Genomic DNA, 19,519 nt, shown 5'->3' on the forward strand with positions numbered 1-19,519 from the left:
GAAGCACCACCTCTCTGATTTTGTCTGCCAGATTCCAAGCAAGTGGTCCATACATCCTACTTCCTGGTTACTACTATCAATGTATAATTCACATTATGTATGCATGTGTGATGATTGAGTTTTTTCCTTTTGCATTTTTCCTATTTAGAGTTCTCATAATGCAGGGACATAGTGTATGAGGTTGTGCTTCCTTTATTAGAAACCGATTTCGGGATCCCTGGGTGGCGCAGTGGTTTGGCGCCTGCCTTTGGCCCAGGGCGCGATCCTGGAGACCCGGGATCGAATCCCACGTCGGGCTCCCGGTGCATGGAGCCTGCTTCTCCCTCTGCCTATGTCTCTGCCTCTCTCTCTCTCTCTGTGTGACTATCATAAATAAAAAAAAAAAAAAAAAAAGAAACCGATTTCACTTGGGATTTTGTTGGAATATTCAACTAGTGAGGCCTTACAAGTGGAATCTAGGACACCTGATTGCCTTGAGTAATTAAGGCACTCAAGAGTGCTGGAGAATAATGTTGATCAATGTATTCTTTCAACTTCAGCTATTTACAAAGAAAGTCAGGTGTTCCATTTAACAAATACTGAGTTCTCATTATATGTCAGGCATGTGGTAGACGGCACTGTAAGGTGAAAAACATCTTACTGTCCAGTAAGATTTGTAGTTAACTGGAGAAGTCACAGATTGAAAATCTCTTATCTTTCTTCTTTACGAATTATGTTTTAGCTTATGTGAGTCTCCCTGCCTTGTGTGTTAGGCAGAATTAATAAGATGACCCCCAGGGGCGCATGTCCTGAATGTGGATGGAACCTGTGAGTACAGTGTGATATTATTTCTGTGAATATGTTACTTTTAATGGCAAAAAGGAGCTTAGTCTATTTGGGCCTGGTTTATTTATTTATTTTTTATTTATTTATTTTTTTTGGCGAAAGATTTATTCGATCTGAAGAGAAACCAGAGTATTGGGCCTGGTTTAATCACAGGAGTCCTTTAGAGCATCTAGAGATCAGACACAGAAGGCAAAGATGTAAGTATGAGAAAGATTTCAAGAGAGAAAAATTCTCTTAGTGGCTTCGAGGATGAAGGGGGCCATGTGGCAAGAGCGTGAGAATGGCCTGTAGGAGCTGAGGGCATAACCTAAACAAGAGCCAGCGAGGAATAGATCATCTTAGTCTTAAAGACACAAATCACTGAATTCTTCCAACACCTACATGAGCTTGGAAGAAACCCCTGAGCACCGTACAGATTATGGATATCTTGATTTGAGACCCAGAGTAGAGAGGACATAGTAATTTTTATTATAAGGTTCTTATCTATATGTGGAATGGTATAATATTATTGGAAGATAGACTGTGATAAGATGTGTATATGTGTGCGCATATTTTATCTAGGAGAAACCACAAAATTAAAAGTAATAGATGTAACCAATAAGTCAGTAGTGGAGATAAGATGTAGTCATGAAAAGTACTTATGCAGTTATCTCAAAAGAAGGTAAGAAAAAAGGGAAAAGGCCCCAAAAGTGGGCATCTACAAGTAACGTATTGCATCTACATTTAAACATATCAGTAATTCATTAAATGTAGATGTTCTAAACACCCAAGCAAAAGGCAGAGAATATCAATATCAGGCAAAAAAGCAAAATCCAATTCTATACCATCTATACAGCACCCACCTCAAAACAAAGACAAAGAGGGATTAAAAAATAACACAAGAAAATGACGTGCCATATAAACAAATTGAAAGAAGATTAGATTAGCTATACTAATATTAGATGAAGCAGGTTTAGAACAAGAAATATTGCCAGGAATAAAGAGGGTCATCGCATAATGACATGGGGCTCATTTAATAAAGAAAATATCCAACTCTAAATGTATGTATACAGTAACAGATTACATCAAGTATATATAATACAGTAAGTAAAACTGATACAACTAAAAGGAGAGACAAATCTACAATTCTAGTTACAAACGTCAACACTCTTCTTCCACTAATTTATACAACAAGTAGACAAAAACATCAACAAGCATATGGAAAGACTTACCCAATTCGACATAATTGACATTTATGGAACACTCCATCTACAAGAGAAGAACCCACTCTTTTTTTTTTCAAGTGTACATAGAACATTCACTCAGACAGACCTTATAATGCAAATCTCAACAGATGTACAAAGACTGAAATATTAAAATCATGTTCTATGATGACCATGAAACTTGAAATAAAAATATATCGGGAATATCCCTCAATATTTTGAAATTAAACAACATACTTCTAATTGATCCTATCTCAAAGAAGTCACAAGGTAAGTTAGAAAATATATTGAATTAAAAGAAAATTGAGAACCTGTAAAAATGTGTAGACTGCTTCCTATGTAGCTTTAGCAAAGTGGCTAAAATAGTCCTTAGAAGGAAAGGTATAGCTATCAATGCTTATATTAAAAAGAATTGTCTCAAACAAATGCTTTAAAATTCTACCTTAAACTAGGAAAAAACATACAGCATGAGGAAAAAAATAAATAAGCAGTAATCAATGAAATAGAAATAAAACCCAACAAAACTAAAATTACTAAACCTAAAGCCAGAATGATCAAGAAAAGAGAAGATGCAAATTAAAATCAGAAATGAATAAGGTTGTGATTGCTGATCCTACAGACATTAAAAATATTATAATGGAATAATGTCACAACTTTCAATAAATATAAGCGCATAGATGAAATGTACAAATTCCTTAAAAGATGTTAACAACTAAAGCTCACTCAAGAAGAAATATATAACATGAATACACAACCATTAAGGATGTATAGTTAAATACCTTCCCACAAAGAAAATTCTAGATCCAGAGGACTTTAATTATTCAATATAGTGCTAGAAGTTTTGGCTAGTGCAACGAAGGCAAGAAAACAAAGATTACTAAACTCTTTCTAAAGATTAGAAAGGAAAAAATAACCTTGTTCCTATTTTCAGATGAGATGGTTGTATACATATTAAATCTGAAGAAATCTACAAAAGAACTACTAAAATAAGTATCTGTCAAAGTGGCAAGAATAAAATAAACATACAAAAATCAATAGTATATATATCAGCAATGAATAAATGAAATGTTTTAGAAAACGTGTACAGGGCTTGTATACTGAGCACTACAAAATGTTAATGAAACAAATCAAGGAAAATCTCAATAAATGGGAAGACATAATATGTTTGTAGATTAGAAGACATATAACGATGACAGTTCTCTTGAAGTAGAGGCAGGTTTAATGCGATCTTATCAACACATCAGCAAGATTTCTTGTAGATACAGCCAAGATTCTAAAATTTATATGGAAAGGCGATGGTACTAGAAGAGCTAAAGTGATATTGAAAAAAGAATAAGAGTTAGAAGAAGAATTCTTCTACATGATTTAAAGACTTATTATGCAGCCACAGTAATTAAGACTCTGTGGTATTGGTGGAGAGATAGCCATAGAGATAATGGAATAGAAAAGAGAACACAAATATGCCTGGCTTTTGACAAAACAATTTTGTAAAAATAGTCCAATTGAGGAAAGATAACCTTTTCAAAAATTGGTGCTGGAACATTTGGACATCCATAGACAAAAAAAATAAAATGACCTAAGTTTCACATCTTATATGAAAATGAACTCAACATGGATCATGTACTTAAATATAAGACATAAAATTATACGTATTTCTTTAAAATTCTGTTAGAGAAAAGAAAAACAAGAATCTTCAGGCTCTATAGCTAGGCTGAGTTCTTAGACCTGACAACCAAAAGTATGGTCTACAAAAGGAAAAACTGATAAACTAGACTTGAGAAAAATTTAGAACTTTTGTTTTGTGAAAGACCCTGCTTTATCATCTGTTAAGAGAATAAAAATAAAGCCATATTCTGGAAGCAAATGTTTATATATTACATATCTGACAAAACACTAGTAGTGTCTGAAATATAAAAAGAATTGTCAAAACTGGAAAGTAAAAATAAATAAATAAATAAATAAATAAATAAATAAATAAATAAAGCAATCCAGTTAGAAAAAGGACAAAAATACATGAAAAGACCTTTCACCAAAGATACACAGATGACAAATAAGCACATGAAATGATTTTTGACATCATTAGGAAAATGCAAATTAAAACTACAATGAGATACTACCGTATATCTATCAGAACGGCTACAATAAGAAATAGAGTCCATGTCAAACTCTAATTAGGTTTCAGAGAAACCGGATCACTCACACGATATGACAGGGATTTAAACATTTTTCTAGACACTCTAGAAAAATTATTTGGCAGTTTCTTCAAATGATAAACATGTTAACTACCGTACAAGCCAGCAGTTGCACCCCTGGGAATTTATCCCAGAGAAATGAAGACTGACGTTCACAGAAAAACGAGGACCTGCAGGTTAACAGGAGGCTTATTTGCAATAGCCACAAACCGGAAACACTCTAGATGTCCTTCAAGGACCGAATGGTTAAACAAATTATAGCAGATCCATCCATGGACTCCCACTCCACAATACAGCAAATGAACTACTGATGCACACCACCATCCGGGTGAGCTTCCAGGCAGTTAGGCTGAGTGAAAAGGCTAGTCCCCTAAGTTTGTATACTGTACGATAGATACCATTTATCTAACATTCTTGAAATGCAAAACTAGAGAATTGAACAGATTAGTGACAAGGGATCAAGGAGCTGATGGGAGGTAAAAAATGAGTGGGTGTGGTGATCAAAAGGCCACAAAAGATACCCTTTGTGATGATGCCCTGACCCTATCAATGTCAATATCCTGGTTTATTGAAGTGTGGTTTTGCACCGGGAGAACCAGAGGAAAGGATTAACAAGGGGCACCTGGGTGGCTCAGTGGGTTAAGCATCTGCCTTGGGCTCAGGTCATGATCTCAGGGCCCTGGGATTTAGCCCCACATCAGCATCTGGCTCCGTTCAGCAGGCAGTCTGCTTCTCCCTCTCCCTCTGTGATCTCTCTCACTCTCTCTCTTAAACAAACAAACAAACAAACAAATAAGTTTTTTAAAAAAGGATAAATAATATTTCTCTATTCTTACAATTGCATGTGGAATGACAACAATCTAAAAATGACAATGAGATACATAGAAAAATAATTACGAGGGCAAAATGTGCTCCTCTGAGGACATGGGCACTTAAGAAGAATTTACTTCTTCCCTAATATAAATATCAGGGAGCTTCACTTAGTGTTTCTGTGTCTTGAAACCTCTAATTATTCTGTACAATTGGGCAGCCAGCTTCTATTCTGTTTACAGTGTTCATATTTCTCCAGAGATGGGAAAATTGTCACTTAAAATAGAATTTTAACAAAAATGGTGTACTTATTTTTCTAAACAATAGGTGGCATCTGAGTTTCACAAATAAAATTGATGATTCATGCTCCTGTATCCGGAAATGGAATTGTATTTTTCAAATTAATTTAAATCTAACTTACATACATAATACTCCTCATCGCTGATAATACATTTTTACGTATTTGTTAACTGTCTGAAATAATACACTTTTTCTTCTAAAGTTAACACTGAGAATGCTGCCAGTTTTAGGGGGAAAATATTTAAAAGTAACCTGTAGATTTCATAATGCATTTTTGGTGACTTTCAATGTATTAAAATTATACATAACTGAAATCTAGTAAATTCTAACACATATCAAATGTTAACTTTTCTTATTTTAGTTAATATTATTGAGATGTGTAGAAAGAGCTAGCATAAATATTCAATATATGAATAATACATAACTTCTTTTTTTTTAAAGATTTATTTGAGAGAGAGTGAAAGAGATCACAGAGAGGGAGAAACAGACACACGCATGAGTGGAGGGGGAGCAGAAGGAGAGAGTCTTCAAGCAGACTCCCCACGAATTTGGGAGCCCAACATGGGGGAGGATCCCACGACCCCTGAGATCATAACCTGAGCTGAAATCAGGAGATGGCTGTGCAACCGAGTGGGACGTGCAGCACCCTCATAACTTTGTTTTCTAATAAATTTTACATTATTTGGAAATATTAGTCTTCCACCTCTATGACCTTTGACTATTCTTTTATATCCTTAGGCACCAAATGTCTTCCTGTTCCTCTCTCTTTGAACTTATCCTGAGGCTATTTTAAGCCTGAGGAACCACCGTAGGTGAGACTACTCACTTCCTGTTGCTTTCAGGTGTTTGGTGTTTGTTGGCTACCTCTACCCCAGTTAAAAAAAATAAATAAATAAAAATAAAAGAAGCCTAACTAGTCTTTTGTGTTATTTCTCTGGTTGTAAACTCACATACATATTCAGTGCAGTTGACTTTATTCTTCCCTAAGAACCACTAGGCTGTATTATTCCAAATATATTTATATTTAATGTCATTTTTGTCATGGTGCCTATTGCCCATAGCCCTTCAAGAGTCCATGAAGAAATCCACTTTCCAGCCTTGCTGTGATTATCTGGGTCCTGGCCTTCAGTCTCTAGCCCCCAGCGTAATAGGATAAAAATCCTAAACCCTGACTCAACGAGTGGTAGAAAAAAATTCCAAGTTTTCCATTGAGAGATTGGATTTGATTCTATGTCCAGCCATTTCTGACCTCTGAAATCATGCGTAGGACTCCAAACCAAACCTCAGTTTCATCTACAACATGATCTGTTATGAGAATTAATTTAAGTTAAATAATATATGTGTAACCTATTCTTTAACAGGGGTCTTATTGTTTTCTTTTTTTGATGTTCATTAGAAAACAGAATTTTAAAAAATGAATTCAATGTATAAATTCAAGTTATGTCAGAAGTGTATTGAATATAAGTTGCCAGTAATATCTAGCCTGCAGTTTTCAGCTACAGGAAATTTAAATTTAAAAAGAGAGAGAGAGACAGCTGGGTGGCTTAGTGGTTGAGCACTTGCCTTCGGCTCAGGTCCTGATTCCCTGGATCCCCGAATCCTGGGACCGAGTCCCTTATCAGGCTCCCCATAGGGAGCCTGCTTCTCCCTCTGCCTATGTCTCTGCCTCTCTTTGTGTCTCTCATGAACATACAAATGAAATCTTAAACAAAAATAAAGAAAGAAAAAGAGAGAGAGAATGAAGAAAAAAAAACCAACACCTCTTTTCGCTTTTAGCACTCAGGGTAGAAATGTTCCATTTTGTCAGCCTCACCTTGCTTGATCAAAATACTGCTACGGGATCTTTGAGCTGGGGGTCTGGACCAGCAGAAGCTGCCATGAAGAGGGTTGTTCTCACTAGAGGAGGTTAGGACAGCCTTGGGACAGGTGAGCATGCCAGGAGTGCGACGGGAGAGGCTGATACCAATACTGAATTGAGGATGAGAATGCGTGGTTTAAAAACCTAAACTAAGACATCATTTCACAGCAATACACTATACCATCATTGTCATATCCTGTCAGATGTTGAATAATTTCTGTGGGAATACATGAATATATCTTATCTCTATAAGCACAGCTTTTTGAGTGGTGGTGCTTTATAGCTTCGTGTCCCCTAGAGTGTCGAGCACTATTATATATAATCTGTTTATATAATAGATAAGGGCTTAAATTAGCCTTTCTGTCTGTAAAAATAAATTCTTAAACTATGCATCCAGATTACAAAATGGTTTTATTTAACTCTGAAGTTATATTTTATTTCAGCTTTTACTTTTATGCTCTTCAAGGATTTACTGTAGCTAAACCTCTTTAATCGAGTTATTTATTTTCTATAAATTTAAGCCATTGTAATAAGATAGGGAGGCCCCCAACTATATTTCCTACTTGAATTAGCTGGTATCTTTAAAATATATTTGTAGATGCCAGGTCTGGGTAATAAGGCAAGTGTTTTGCCTAAGACCTTGTGTATAATTAGCATAAGTAAAAGCAAAGAAAGCAAAGCCCTGAAAGCAATGGAGGCAACACAATGACTTATTTGAGCCATCTCTCAGAATCTACTGTGAATCTGACTTATGTAGGACACAGGGAATAAATTTTAGGTGACTTGAGGAATCATGTCTCCACAGTGATTTTTCCTTTTACTCCTTAGTTTATGCTATCTATAAATTATCAAAGACATTAACAAATGATTTAATAGCACACCCAGATTTTTTTAAGTACATTAACTTTTTAAATTTGGACTCCATGTCAGAAAAGTTGTGTGACTGGAATGAACATGGTTGAAAATGAAATAGAATATGGATTCCTTGCAATATGGTGCTTTGACCGGATTTACTTTCGCAAGCACTATATTTGTAATTAACTAGCCAAATCAAATTAAACCTACCAAATTTAGAGCAAACATGACCTTTGTGTTCTGTGCTGACTCGTTCATCCACAAACTGTCAGCAAATCCCATCAATATTCAATTCCCCAGCCTGTGGTAAAGCAGAACCTTTCCCTGCCACACATACACCCATGGGAAGAAGAGTTAAAGAGGAGGGCGATGATATGGTCCGTGGCTTTTTATTTATGAAAACATGGTTCCCATCTTGTCTGCACTGGGTAGGAATGCAATAGCACGTTGCAGACACATTCACTGTTCACTTACCTGTGGAAAATGGTTTCCATGAGCAAATTTAAATAAGGAAGAAATATGCTTAGATTTTTTGTGTGTATGTAGAACCAGTGACACCCTCATGTAATATTTTTTTTTGCTTGGCAACACTGCTGAGCTCAGCATAACCTGTTGGTGCTGTAAACTGTCTAATAAATCTTCAGCCCTGCTGTATATTGAAAATAACACAGTGATATGATAGACACATCAGCGGTGGGAATGACTGTCCGCGCAAAATGATCTACCGCTAAGATTAGTTTAATTTTATTGGCATTAGTGAGCATTCTATATTGTAGGAAGTCTTGAGGAGATCTTGTTATTCATGTTCCCTATTGATCTCAGTAATCTGGAAGCTAATCCTTCAACTGCTGAATCATAGCTGTTCTGTTTTTGGTGGCAGGTGGCCCCGAGTTCCCCCCTTTTCTGGTAAGTGCTGTTTATGGAGAGTTTCATCGACTATTGTAGTTCAAGATGACTAAATCATAACACAAATGGAGTGACTTTAAAAAACAATGCATGTAATATGTGTAACAGATAGAATCGTCATTGCAATAATCAGAACCCTAGAAAGAAACAGAATCAAACCCAGATGATATGAGACTTTAATATGAATATAGAAATCAAGGAATTATGGCAAGATTAAGGAAACCAATGAAGAGGTTGAGGAATTTAGAGACTGGAAATGCAGAGATGTCCTTAGTAGCCCAATGAGAGCAGGAGTTCCTAGACAGGGAGTGTAGGCCAGAAGCCGGGGTAGGGTAGGAGATGTAAAACACTGCCAAGAAACACATTTTAGAGAAGCAAGAGAATGGGTAATACGCAAACCTCTTTCTAGCATCCTCTAATCTCGGATGTCTCCAACTGGCTGAAAGCAAATAGGAGCCAGTTGGCCACAAGCAATCCACAGATGCAGTCCACAGGGTTCAGCATCTTGGAACCTATCTGGCGCAAGATAAGTGGACAAAAGTTGAATAATCAGCAAACCCACAGAAAATTTTATTTTATTTTATTAAAATAAACTTTTGTAATGGCTGCTTCTTAAATGAAGTTTTCTATTTTGGGCACCAATTAGAGCTTCAATGGTAAAGCATCAACAACACTCAGAGAGAGGTTCTTTATGTCAGAACTTGAAGTCCTGGGGCTCAGAGGCTTCTTAGTGATGCCCCAATTCCAAATATCCATTTGCATGTCCTAAAATACACAGAGGCCACAGAGCTCAGAAAGAAAAAGCCTTAACTTCTGTTCATCAATGAGACTCAGACAATTGGATGGTTAAGGGGGCTACAATAAATGCTAGTTTGCAGAGAAAAAGGGAAAATGGAGTCTGGTGCTCTAGCAATGGAGGCCTGGTTAGCAGAGTTCAGGTCCTATGCAAAACTACACAGCTGAATTTTGGCAATTTTACTACTTCTCACCTCATTACTTGGAAAGTCTTTGCTGAAACACTGTTGTAGCATCGTCGGTGGTGCTGGAACCAGAGGAAACAGTCTGCTGTTCAGGGGCAGTGCCACTCCACAGGATCATCTTATCCTGAGCTCTGAAATCCCAGTTTGGTTTGCTGTGGTGACTGCTGGAAAAGCTGTTGTCACTCATCACCAGAATATTCTATATTTCAAACAACAGGATAAGTTCGCTACCTCTGTTATAGGTAACCCAGAAGATTCCTTCTTCTTTTCAAGAGCAGTAAAGAAGATTTTCTACTTAGTAACCACAGTAACCACAGCATCTCAAAGGTAGTGCCCACTTTTGTCTACTTTGATGTAGTAGATTTCAAGCCTCCTTTGGCCACAGTTTCTGTAAGTCTGGAAACAAAGGAGATGACAGTGGAATTCCAGATCCCACTGTGGAGCTCAGTTACCATTATTGTGGGACAATTCATGAGTTCTGATTTGTCAGCACAGCACACACGTGATTGGGGTTCTGTGACAAAGCCTGAATTTCGCCTGGCCAACAAGTGGGTAATTGGGGACAGGGCGGTTTGAAGATTGATGTCTGAGTCTGCCTGTACCACCTGGTGAAGCTCACATACTGAAGTCATAAATAATCTATGTATAAAAGGACAATCTACTAAAATATTAATTTGAGTATGTGTTCTCCCTGCAGTGTTCCCTCCTCCCAGTCTAGGTAGGTTTGGTAGGTTCAGGGATATCTTGCCTGAGAAGCCGGGAAGATGTGAAGCAGAAGAGCCTAAACTCAAAGGCTCCTCTCTTCTTTGACAAAAGCAAGAAGGGTGGTTTCTTCAATAAATGGTGTGTGAAAAATTGGATATACACTGCAGAAGAGTGAACCTGGACCCCCAAACCTGAGCCTTTTGAAGAAGAGAGGCTAGAGGGGAAGAGGCTATCGAACACAGAGACACAGGAAAACTGCCCAGAGACTGGGAAGGAAGGAGTAGAGGTTTGCAGGTTTGGGAATGACTCATTTTCCCTTATTAGGAATTCCCTTTTCAGAGAAACAGCGGGCCGTTACAACCACCAGGGCTCCCATCGGCCCTGTAGGTTCCCGCGTCCCCCATGTGGCGTGGATGCTAGGGAGGCTGACTGGGAGAATGATTGTCAGTACAGGCTGATTGCTAATGGGCAAGGGCCTGCCAGGACCTCAGGACCTCCGCACAACCTTGCAGTGACTTCAAGCTATATTACAAAGCTTTAGTAATCAAAACAAGATGGTATTGGCATAAACACAGACACACAAATCAATGGACCAGAATAGAGAGCCTGGAAATAAACCCGTGCATGTAGTCAATTAATCTTTGACAACAGCTCCGAGAATACACAATGGGGCAAGGATACTCTCTTCCATAAAATGATACTGGGAAAACTGAATATTCACCTGCAAAAGAATGATATTGGACCCCTATCTTATACCACACACAAAATCCAACTCAAATGGATTAAAGTCTTAAGTGTAAGATCCAAAACTGTAAAACTCTTAGAAGAAAATGTAGGGGGTAAGCTCCTTGACCTTGGTCTTGGCAATGGTATTTTGGATTTGGCAACAAAAGCATAAGCAACAAGAGTAAAAACAAAACAAAGCAAAATGGAAAAAAAAAAAAAAGAAACTATACCAAACTAAAAAGCTTCAGCACAGCAAAGGAAACCATCAAGAAAATGAAAAAGCAAGCTATGGAATGGGAGAAAATGTTTGTAAACCACACAGCTAACAAGGGGCTAATACCCAAATATATAAGGGATTCATACAACTCAATAGGAAAAAAAAATCCCAAATAATCCAATTAAAAAATGGTCAAAGGAACTGAGCGGACATATTTCCAAAGAAAGCACACAAATGGTCACTGGGAATGAAAAGATGTTCAACATTGCTCATCATCAGGGAAATGCAAATCAAAACCACAATCAGGTATCACCTCGCTCCTGTTCAAATATCTGTTATCAAAAAGACAAAAGATAAATGCTGGTGAGGTTATGGAGAAAGGGAAACCCTTGTATGTGTTGGTGGGAATATAAACTGGAACTGATAGAATTTAAAACCATAGGGACACCTGGGGGACTCAGAGGTTGAGCATCTGTCTTTGGCTCAGGCTGTGATCCTAGAGTCCTGGGATCGAGTCCCACATTGGGCTCCCCACAGGGAGCCTGCTTCTCCCTCTGCCTGTGTCTCTGCCTCTCTCTCTGGGTCTCTCACCAATCAATAAATAAAAATCTTAAAAAAATTTAAAACTGTAGATGGTTATGTAGGCTACCACCTTCATCGGTTCTTTTATTGTCTACCTTTAATGAACTACATGGGCCTTGGACTTCAATTTCTTTTCTTTTCTTTTCTAGAGCAGGGTTTCTCAACTTCGACAACTAATGACACTTTGTAATGGATAATTCTTTGTTTTGGGAGACTGTCCTGTACATTGTAGGATATCTAGCAGCATCCTTGGTTTCTACCCACTGCATGCCAGTTAGCATCTCTCTGCCCCCATCACAACAACAAAAAATGCTTCTAGATGTTGCCAAATGTCCCATGAAGGTGAAAATCACCTCCAGTTGGGAACTACCTTCTAGAAGGAACTAATATAATTCACAGTTAAATGTCTTTTGGGATAGGCTGTTAATATGCACAGCACATACTGAAAGTTTTATATTCCCTTTTTCCTTTTTTTTTTTTTGTTTGTATAGAGAATCATTGAGCATTGGAAAAATGCATTGATGGTGTTCTGTATGTATTACAGCGATTTCTCTCAGCTCTACAGAGACAAACCTTGGGAGAGGATCTTTTAAGAAGGCAGCCTTTAGATTAAACAGAAATATATACAAATATAGCTTACTCTTATTTATTTTTACATGAATATGTTTAAGTATACATTTATTGTTCTATTATATCTGAGAACAGAAATTCAAATGAAAAGTGGGGCTTAGCTTAAAGAACCAAGCTGAAGAAATGTTTTACCGTTTCAGCACCAAAGAAAAAGGAAAGATAAAAATCGTAATAAAATTTAAAATGTCAGCATTTTGAAGAAGTTTGCCTTAGACACAGAGAAATAAGATTTCCTCAAAAGGTAATCTTCTAAAAGATATACCCAAACAGAATTTTTCTGTGTTTTAATACAATATAAATTGTCTTAAATTTAATTTCTGTGTCTTTAAGACAATATAAATTTTATATTCAAAACATTTAATTTGCTAATAATACCTCTTCATTATTAAAAGATTCCTAAAAGTCATACCATAAAAAAGTACTCCGTTATTTCCCCTAAGGCTTCATTCCAAAAGATAAGCAATCTCAAATTTAAACATTTTTTTTATGACTATGTTAAGTACATCTATTACACTACTTGCTATAAAATCTCTTCTGATAGAAAGCAACAAAAATTAAATCTGCTTTTTCATGCCAAATCTTCAGTGTTTCCCAGCTCTGCTGGTGTTCCAAGGCAGGTTCTTTCTCTTTGGAGTCAGTGTAATGATGTATAATTGATGGTGGCAATGATACGATCAAGCATGAAGTGAGCACTTCTCACATAAACTCACTCAAGAAATTCTGTGCAATCACTTCTGCGTCAGTCTCAAGTTTTTAGAGTGAATGAATAAAATCATTAAAAAAAAAAAAGGAAAGGAAAAGAAACCCACTAATTTGAACATGGTTTTTGTTTTTTGTTTATTTTATTTTATTTTATTTTATTTTATTTTATTTTATTTTATTTTATTTTATTTATTATTTTTGCTGGCCCATAAATCTCGAAGTTCTTTTCTTGTTTTGGAGGTTTAAAGTGGTTTATTTTTTAGAGCTTGAGTTTCCTCCATTCAATGATTTCTTCTTCAAAGTGTTATGATGGGGGATCCCTGGGTGGCTTAGCGGTTTGGCGCCTGCCTTGGGCCCGTGGCGTGATCCTGGGGTCCTGGGATTGAGTCTCACGTCAGGCTCCCTGCATGGAGCCTGCTTCTCCCTCTGCCTGTGTCTCTGCCTCTCTCTCTGTGTGTCTCTCACAAATAAATAAAATCTTAAAAAAAAAAAAAAACAAAGTGTTATGATAGCTTAAATAATCTTGAGAAAAAAATAATAAATCAAGTATAAGATGAAGAAATATACTTCCTGAGGCACCTGGGTGGCTCATCAGTTAGGTGTCTGCCTCTTGGTTTCAGCTCAGGTCATGATCTCAGGATCCTGAGATCAAAATCCACTGCTTCAAGCTCCATGCTCAGCAGGGAGTCTGCTTGAGATTCCACCCCCTCGCCATGCCCCTACCCTCTCTCCATAAGCACAGGTGCCCACCCATGCTCATTCTCTCTCTCCCAAATAAATTAATCAGTGAAATCTTAAGAAAAGAAGAAATATACTTCCTGTGTTCTTTTGGGCGCTGCTACAATTTTGCTGTGAACTTTCAAAGTAGTGTGTGGCATGTTATCTTATTAGTGCATGGAAGGGGTGCAAAGCGGTAGCTTTAATAATGTCCTGGTGAGTAAATTGTGCACACATTTAAAGAAAAATAAATGCAGAGAGGCCTTTCATAAAAATTATTAAAAATTCAGTTAGAAATTGCTAGATGTGGGAAACAAAGACAGAAGGAAATATCAATAAAATTAAAGGTCCATATAAACTGCAGCCCATTGACAAATCCTTGAGGCAGGCAGAGTATAAAGTTCCTCCAGGAAGCTCCCAACTGTCTTTTTTTTTTTTTTTCTCCCAACTGTCTTAATGTCAATGACTTGCCAGCAGAAAAAATAACCTTGGTTTGACAACAGCAAGGCCTGTAGTATCCTGCGAGTCTCCTTTAGCAGATGAAAATCCCATTGGAACTTCCCTTACCTTTACTTCCCCCAACCCCAAAGCATCTCATCAGTTGCTCTTGACAATCCTGGAGCAGCAACAGCTCCTTCTGCCCACGGGTCCCGTCCCTGCGTTTTAGTAAAGCCACCTTTTTGCACCCAAGACATCTCAAGAATTCTTTCTTGGCCGTCAGCTCTGGACCTCACCACCCTACTCCAAAAATGACATCATCACAGACTTGTACAAACGTGAAATCATAATTGAAAGAGAACGGTAGACGTCCTCAAGTTCAAAACTTCGAACTCACTGCAAAAAAAAAAAAAAAAAAAAAAAATTCTTTCCCAAATCATGGTGATCCCTGGAATTAAATCTGATGAGGAACTTCAAGGAATGATGAGGCGTCTGGAGCTAAGAGCCTATATCTTCTCTTGGCTAAAATCTTCACAGCCCCGTAGTCGAGGTGTCAGTACCTTCATTTCACAGAAGGGAGAACCGTGGCTGAGGGAAGCTAAAGGAACTTGTTCATGAGGCCACAGATGGGAGGTAGTTGAGCGGGCATTTAAACCTCAGTCTTTCTGAATTTGAGGCCAAAGCTCTGCCTGTTTAATAAATTTCTATAATTCCCTTTTTACCCCAAAAGAAAGTTTCAAACATTCAGAAATCTTGAGTGGATGTATAAACGCTCTCTGCCTGGCTTCTTGTGTTTTATGCCCGCATTACCACATACCCATCTCCCTAGATCGCTGCTCATCCACCAACCTATTTTTGTAAGGTGAGTCACAGACGTCGGTTCACTTCCTCTCAAACACTTCAGCATGTATATTAGCTAGAGTTTAGTATTTGTATCTTAAGATGACATTTATATACGGTGAAATGCTCAGATCCCAAGTACCCCATGGGATGAGCATCTGTAAATACACGTATCTGTGCAACCCAAACCCTACCAAGCTACGGAACCTTACTCGGGAAGACTCCTCCTGTCTCTTAGCAGTAAAATCCCCTTCCTCCCTCAGAATTATTTTGATTTTTTTTCCCTACCCTAGATTAGTTGTGCTGAATCTAGAACTTTACATAGAGCGATACAGTATATACTCTTCAGTAAAGCTTCTTTGGCTCGGCATCCTGTGTAGAGCTCCATCGATGCTGTCGCAGGTTGTGACTTTGCCTCCCTTCTGGCTGATGAGTATTCCATTTGAGAATAGGGCACCTTGTGTTTAGCCATTTTCCTAGTAATTGATACCTGAGCAGTTTCTAATTTTTTAGGTGTCAAGAATAAACTTCTCCTTTCCAGTTTCCGGCATATAAGGGATGAGGGAGCAGAAGGCAAGCTGAGGACAAAGCAGAAGCTGACGCCTCCCAACCTCCCATCCAAGGTGGGAGCCTGCGACATTCCTCAAGCACCCCTGGCCACCCTAAAACAAAGACAGAGGGAAATGCAGGTAAAATGAAATCTCCTTAGAACTTGCAAACCATTGACAAATACTAGGTCGGGTAACAATCTTTCAGGAAACTTCCAACTGTATTAACGTTAATGTCTTGCTAGAGGGGGAGCCGACTTCAGCTTGACAACAGCAAGGCCTCTGGTATCCTGTGAGTCTTTGCATATGAAAATCCTTTTAGAAACCTCCCTTTTCCCTTCCCTCCCCCAGTTCCCAAGTATATAATCTGTCACCTCTCACTCCTGTAACGCAGCTCCTTCTGCCCACAGGTCCTGTCCCTGCATTTTTAATAAAATCACCTTTTTTTTTTTTTTTTTTTTTTTTTTTTTTTTTGCAGCAAAGACATCTTAAGATTATTTTCTTGGCTGTCAGCTCCAGACCTCACCAACATTCCAAAACTGCATCATAGGGAGCCTGGAAGTCACCACTCTTAACAAGTACAGTGCTGAACAGACCGAAGAATCAGCAACTCTTTTTGGGTCCTAAAGAGAGGGAAGGACACAGGGTAAACCTCCTTCCCCCAGATTGGAAAGAAGTCGAATCTGGGGAGTCATGGCTTACCAGAGATTCCCACGCAGAAACTGCCACCAGAACAAACACAGGGGCTTCGGGGAAACCTGAACTGGAGCAGACAGAGTGCTGGAGGCTCCGTGTGGACCCGTCAGGGCTCCAGACTCCAGGGGAACCCGGTGGCAGGGCGCCCACAGGATTGTGAGATTTACCTCCAGGAATCGTGCCAGATTCTCACAGTAAATAATGGGAAAAAATCCCTCCTACTTCAAGCAGAGGGAGGGCAAAGGAACCCTTTGGAAGCTTGCCAGAGCCTTGGGTTCCAGGACTAGCACCTGGCCTCGGGGACACTGATTAACCTAGGCCCAAGCCCGGGTAGGGGTAGCCTCACCCCCCGGGGAGGGAAACACCCAACCCCAGCCCACTCGAGCCTCCTGTCCCACCCATGTGGGAGGAAAAACAAACCTGACTTGTGAGATCTGCCGTCCAGGGGCGAAGGCTCACGAGGAGACTGAGCTCTAGCCAGAGGCCTAGTGCCTGCTTCTCCTCCCCACATAGGTTATGCCACGTCGCAAAAGTCCTAAGTGAGCACTTCCTTCTACTGGTAAGTTCTGTCCAGCTGCCAAGAAAGACGTACCAGGCCTGTCGGGGCACCCGGGTGGCTCAGTCTGTTAAGCCTTGGACTCTTGACCTGGGCTCAGGCCGTGATCTCAGCGTCCTGATGCTGAGGGACCAGAAGGCCGGCTGAGGGCAAAGCAGAGCTGACACCTCAGGACCCCCCGCCCCAGGCTCGGGTGGCACTGCCTCCGGCCCCCTAAAGCCAAGGAAAGGAAAAGCAAGTAGTTAACTTCTAGAGGTCCCGGCCTGCGAGACCCGAGTCTCCCTCAGGTTATAAATCTCAGCAATTGAGAAGAACGAAGCATTTTTGTCAAGAACCGGGTTGCCCCAAGGAAACGGAGGTACCGTCCTGTGTCCCTACAGCCTGCTGCCCACTGATGGGGACTGGGGGGCAGAGAGATGGCCCTCCGGGAAGCTCCCAGCTGCCTCAATGAGGCAAAAGTAAAACCAACCTTCATTTGACCAAGGCAAGGCCTCTGGTATCTCGTAGGTCCTCTAACACAGGAAAATCCCTTTGAAACCCCCCTTTTCCTGTCCTCCCCCAACTCCCCAGTGTATAATCAGCCTCCCCTCAATGGCTGGGATCAAGCCCACGTCAGGCTCCATGCTGGGAGTGGAGTCTGCTTTAGATTCCCTCTCTCTGTCTCTGTCCCCCTCTGCCCCTTGGCCCTGTCTCCCTCCCTCTAAAAGAAAAAGAGACAAAAAACAAACAGAAAAAAAAAAAAAAAGTATTACCAGACCCACCAAAAGGCAAACCACAGTGCTTGAATAGACAGAGCAAGCACCAAAACAACACGGGAGGCGTGTTAGAATGGTCAGACCGGACATTTCGGGTAACCACGCTGGACACGCTGAGGGCTCTAGCGGGCGAGGTAGTCGGCGTGCAAGAGCAGGTGGGCAGCGGGAGCAGAAACATGGAACTCCTAAGCAAACGACAGACTTTTTTTTGTTGTAAAGATAATTCCTCATCGTTGACAAAAGTAATAGATGTTGGTGAATCAATGACATAGGCAATGAGGCTTCTGGAAATCATATTACTTGAGAAATGATCGATATAGAGAAGACACACAGAGTTACAGGACGTTACCAGCAACATTTTCCGACCAGGAAGTCTCATTCGTTATTTTTTCCAACATTTGTTAACACTGAAGCCGGAGAGCGAGGTTCTTGTCCCGTGGAGTCAGTCCAAGGATGAACCTCGGGACACAGGAGGCTGAGGAAAGCGCTGGGAGTTTATTAAGCAAGGATAAGAGAAAGCTCTCAGGAGGGAGAGGGGTCCTGGCGGGGTTGCCCACGTGGGCCCCACGGACGGTCTTTTATGTGGAGCTGACCGGGGGGCTTGTGGCCTTCTCATCCTTGTGATGGCTTCGTGTGAGTAAGGACTCGTGATACCATCTTTAATGGCTTCTTTTCTAGGTCTGGTGATTCTTTGTTGGTCATGGGCGACTCTCATAAAACAAAAAGAAAACAAACCAAACACCCTCCCCACACCTAGGGAGGGGTGGTCCCGTTTGTCCCCTTATCTCCGGCTTCCTTACACCTCAGCATTTTGGGGACTTCCATGAGCCTGATCCTGTAGCCCCGTCTCTCCCTACCTTGCCCTGCCTGTCCCTTACTCAATAATGTTAATATTGACTCACTTTTAGAACAGGACTCACTTTTAAAATCACACCCTAAAACTTTGTGCTCTTTGGCTATCATCATTATTCTCAAACTGGAAAATTACAACTATGTTGATACCCAAACTTGGGGGAAAAATAATTTTGAGTTTATTTTTTTAAGTTTAATTTTTTAAAGATTTATTTATTTATTTATTATGATAGACAGAGAGGGAGAGAGAGAGAGAGGCAGAGACACAGGCAGAGGGAGAAGCAGGCTCCATGCAGGGAGTCTGATGTGGGACTCAATCCCCGGTCTCCAGGATCGTGCCCTGGGCCAAAGGCAGGTGCCAAACCGCTGAGCCACCCAGGGATCCCTCAATTTTGAAAGCTTAAAAGTAACCATTACTTTTCTGGGAACTCTGCAGATTGCTGTATCTGGACAAAATTACTTTATAGTTTTCATTATGATAATATTCTAAGTCCTCCCAATTATGGTCAGCTGCCTTAATATGTATCGTGTCTTTATAAACGACCTCATTATTTTGGGGTGTGGCTGGAAAGGTTCGTCTTTAAGAATGATGTTAAATGTGTAAATTAAGGAATCGTATAAAAAAGA

The 19,519-nt window shown here is 39.7% G+C and overlaps 2 long non-coding RNA genes across 3 annotated transcripts; one reads left to right on the plus strand and one right to left on the minus strand.

Annotated features, from left to right (window-relative positions):
* Nucleotides 1-9,547: 9,547 nt before the first annotated feature.
* LOC111098702 lies at nt 9,548-10,402 on the minus strand. The gene is made up of 3 exons (XR_005369806.1): nt 10,267-10,402; nt 9,938-10,127; nt 9,548-9,713 (listed from the first exon to the last, which is right to left on the minus strand). It is a non-coding gene; the product is annotated as an uncharacterized LOC111098702 (long non-coding RNA).
* Nucleotides 10,403-10,408: 6 nt separating this feature from the next.
* On the plus strand, nt 10,409-19,163 carry LOC111098855. 2 transcript variants are annotated; one of them, XR_005369808.1, is made up of 4 exons: nt 10,409-10,476; nt 15,999-16,174; nt 16,279-16,325; nt 16,512-19,163. It is a non-coding gene; the product is annotated as an uncharacterized LOC111098855 (long non-coding RNA). The 2 variants fall into 2 exon arrangements; XR_005369807.1 differs by having other exon boundaries at nt 15,999-16,325.
* The last annotated feature ends 356 nt before the right edge of the window (nt 19,164-19,519 follow it).

The sequence above is a fragment of the Canis lupus genome, chromosome 14, assembly GCF_011100685.1.
Source record: "Canis lupus familiaris isolate Mischka breed German Shepherd chromosome 14, alternate assembly UU_Cfam_GSD_1.0, whole genome shotgun sequence".
NCBI classification, from domain to species: Eukaryota; Metazoa; Chordata; class Mammalia; order Carnivora; family Canidae; genus Canis; species Canis lupus.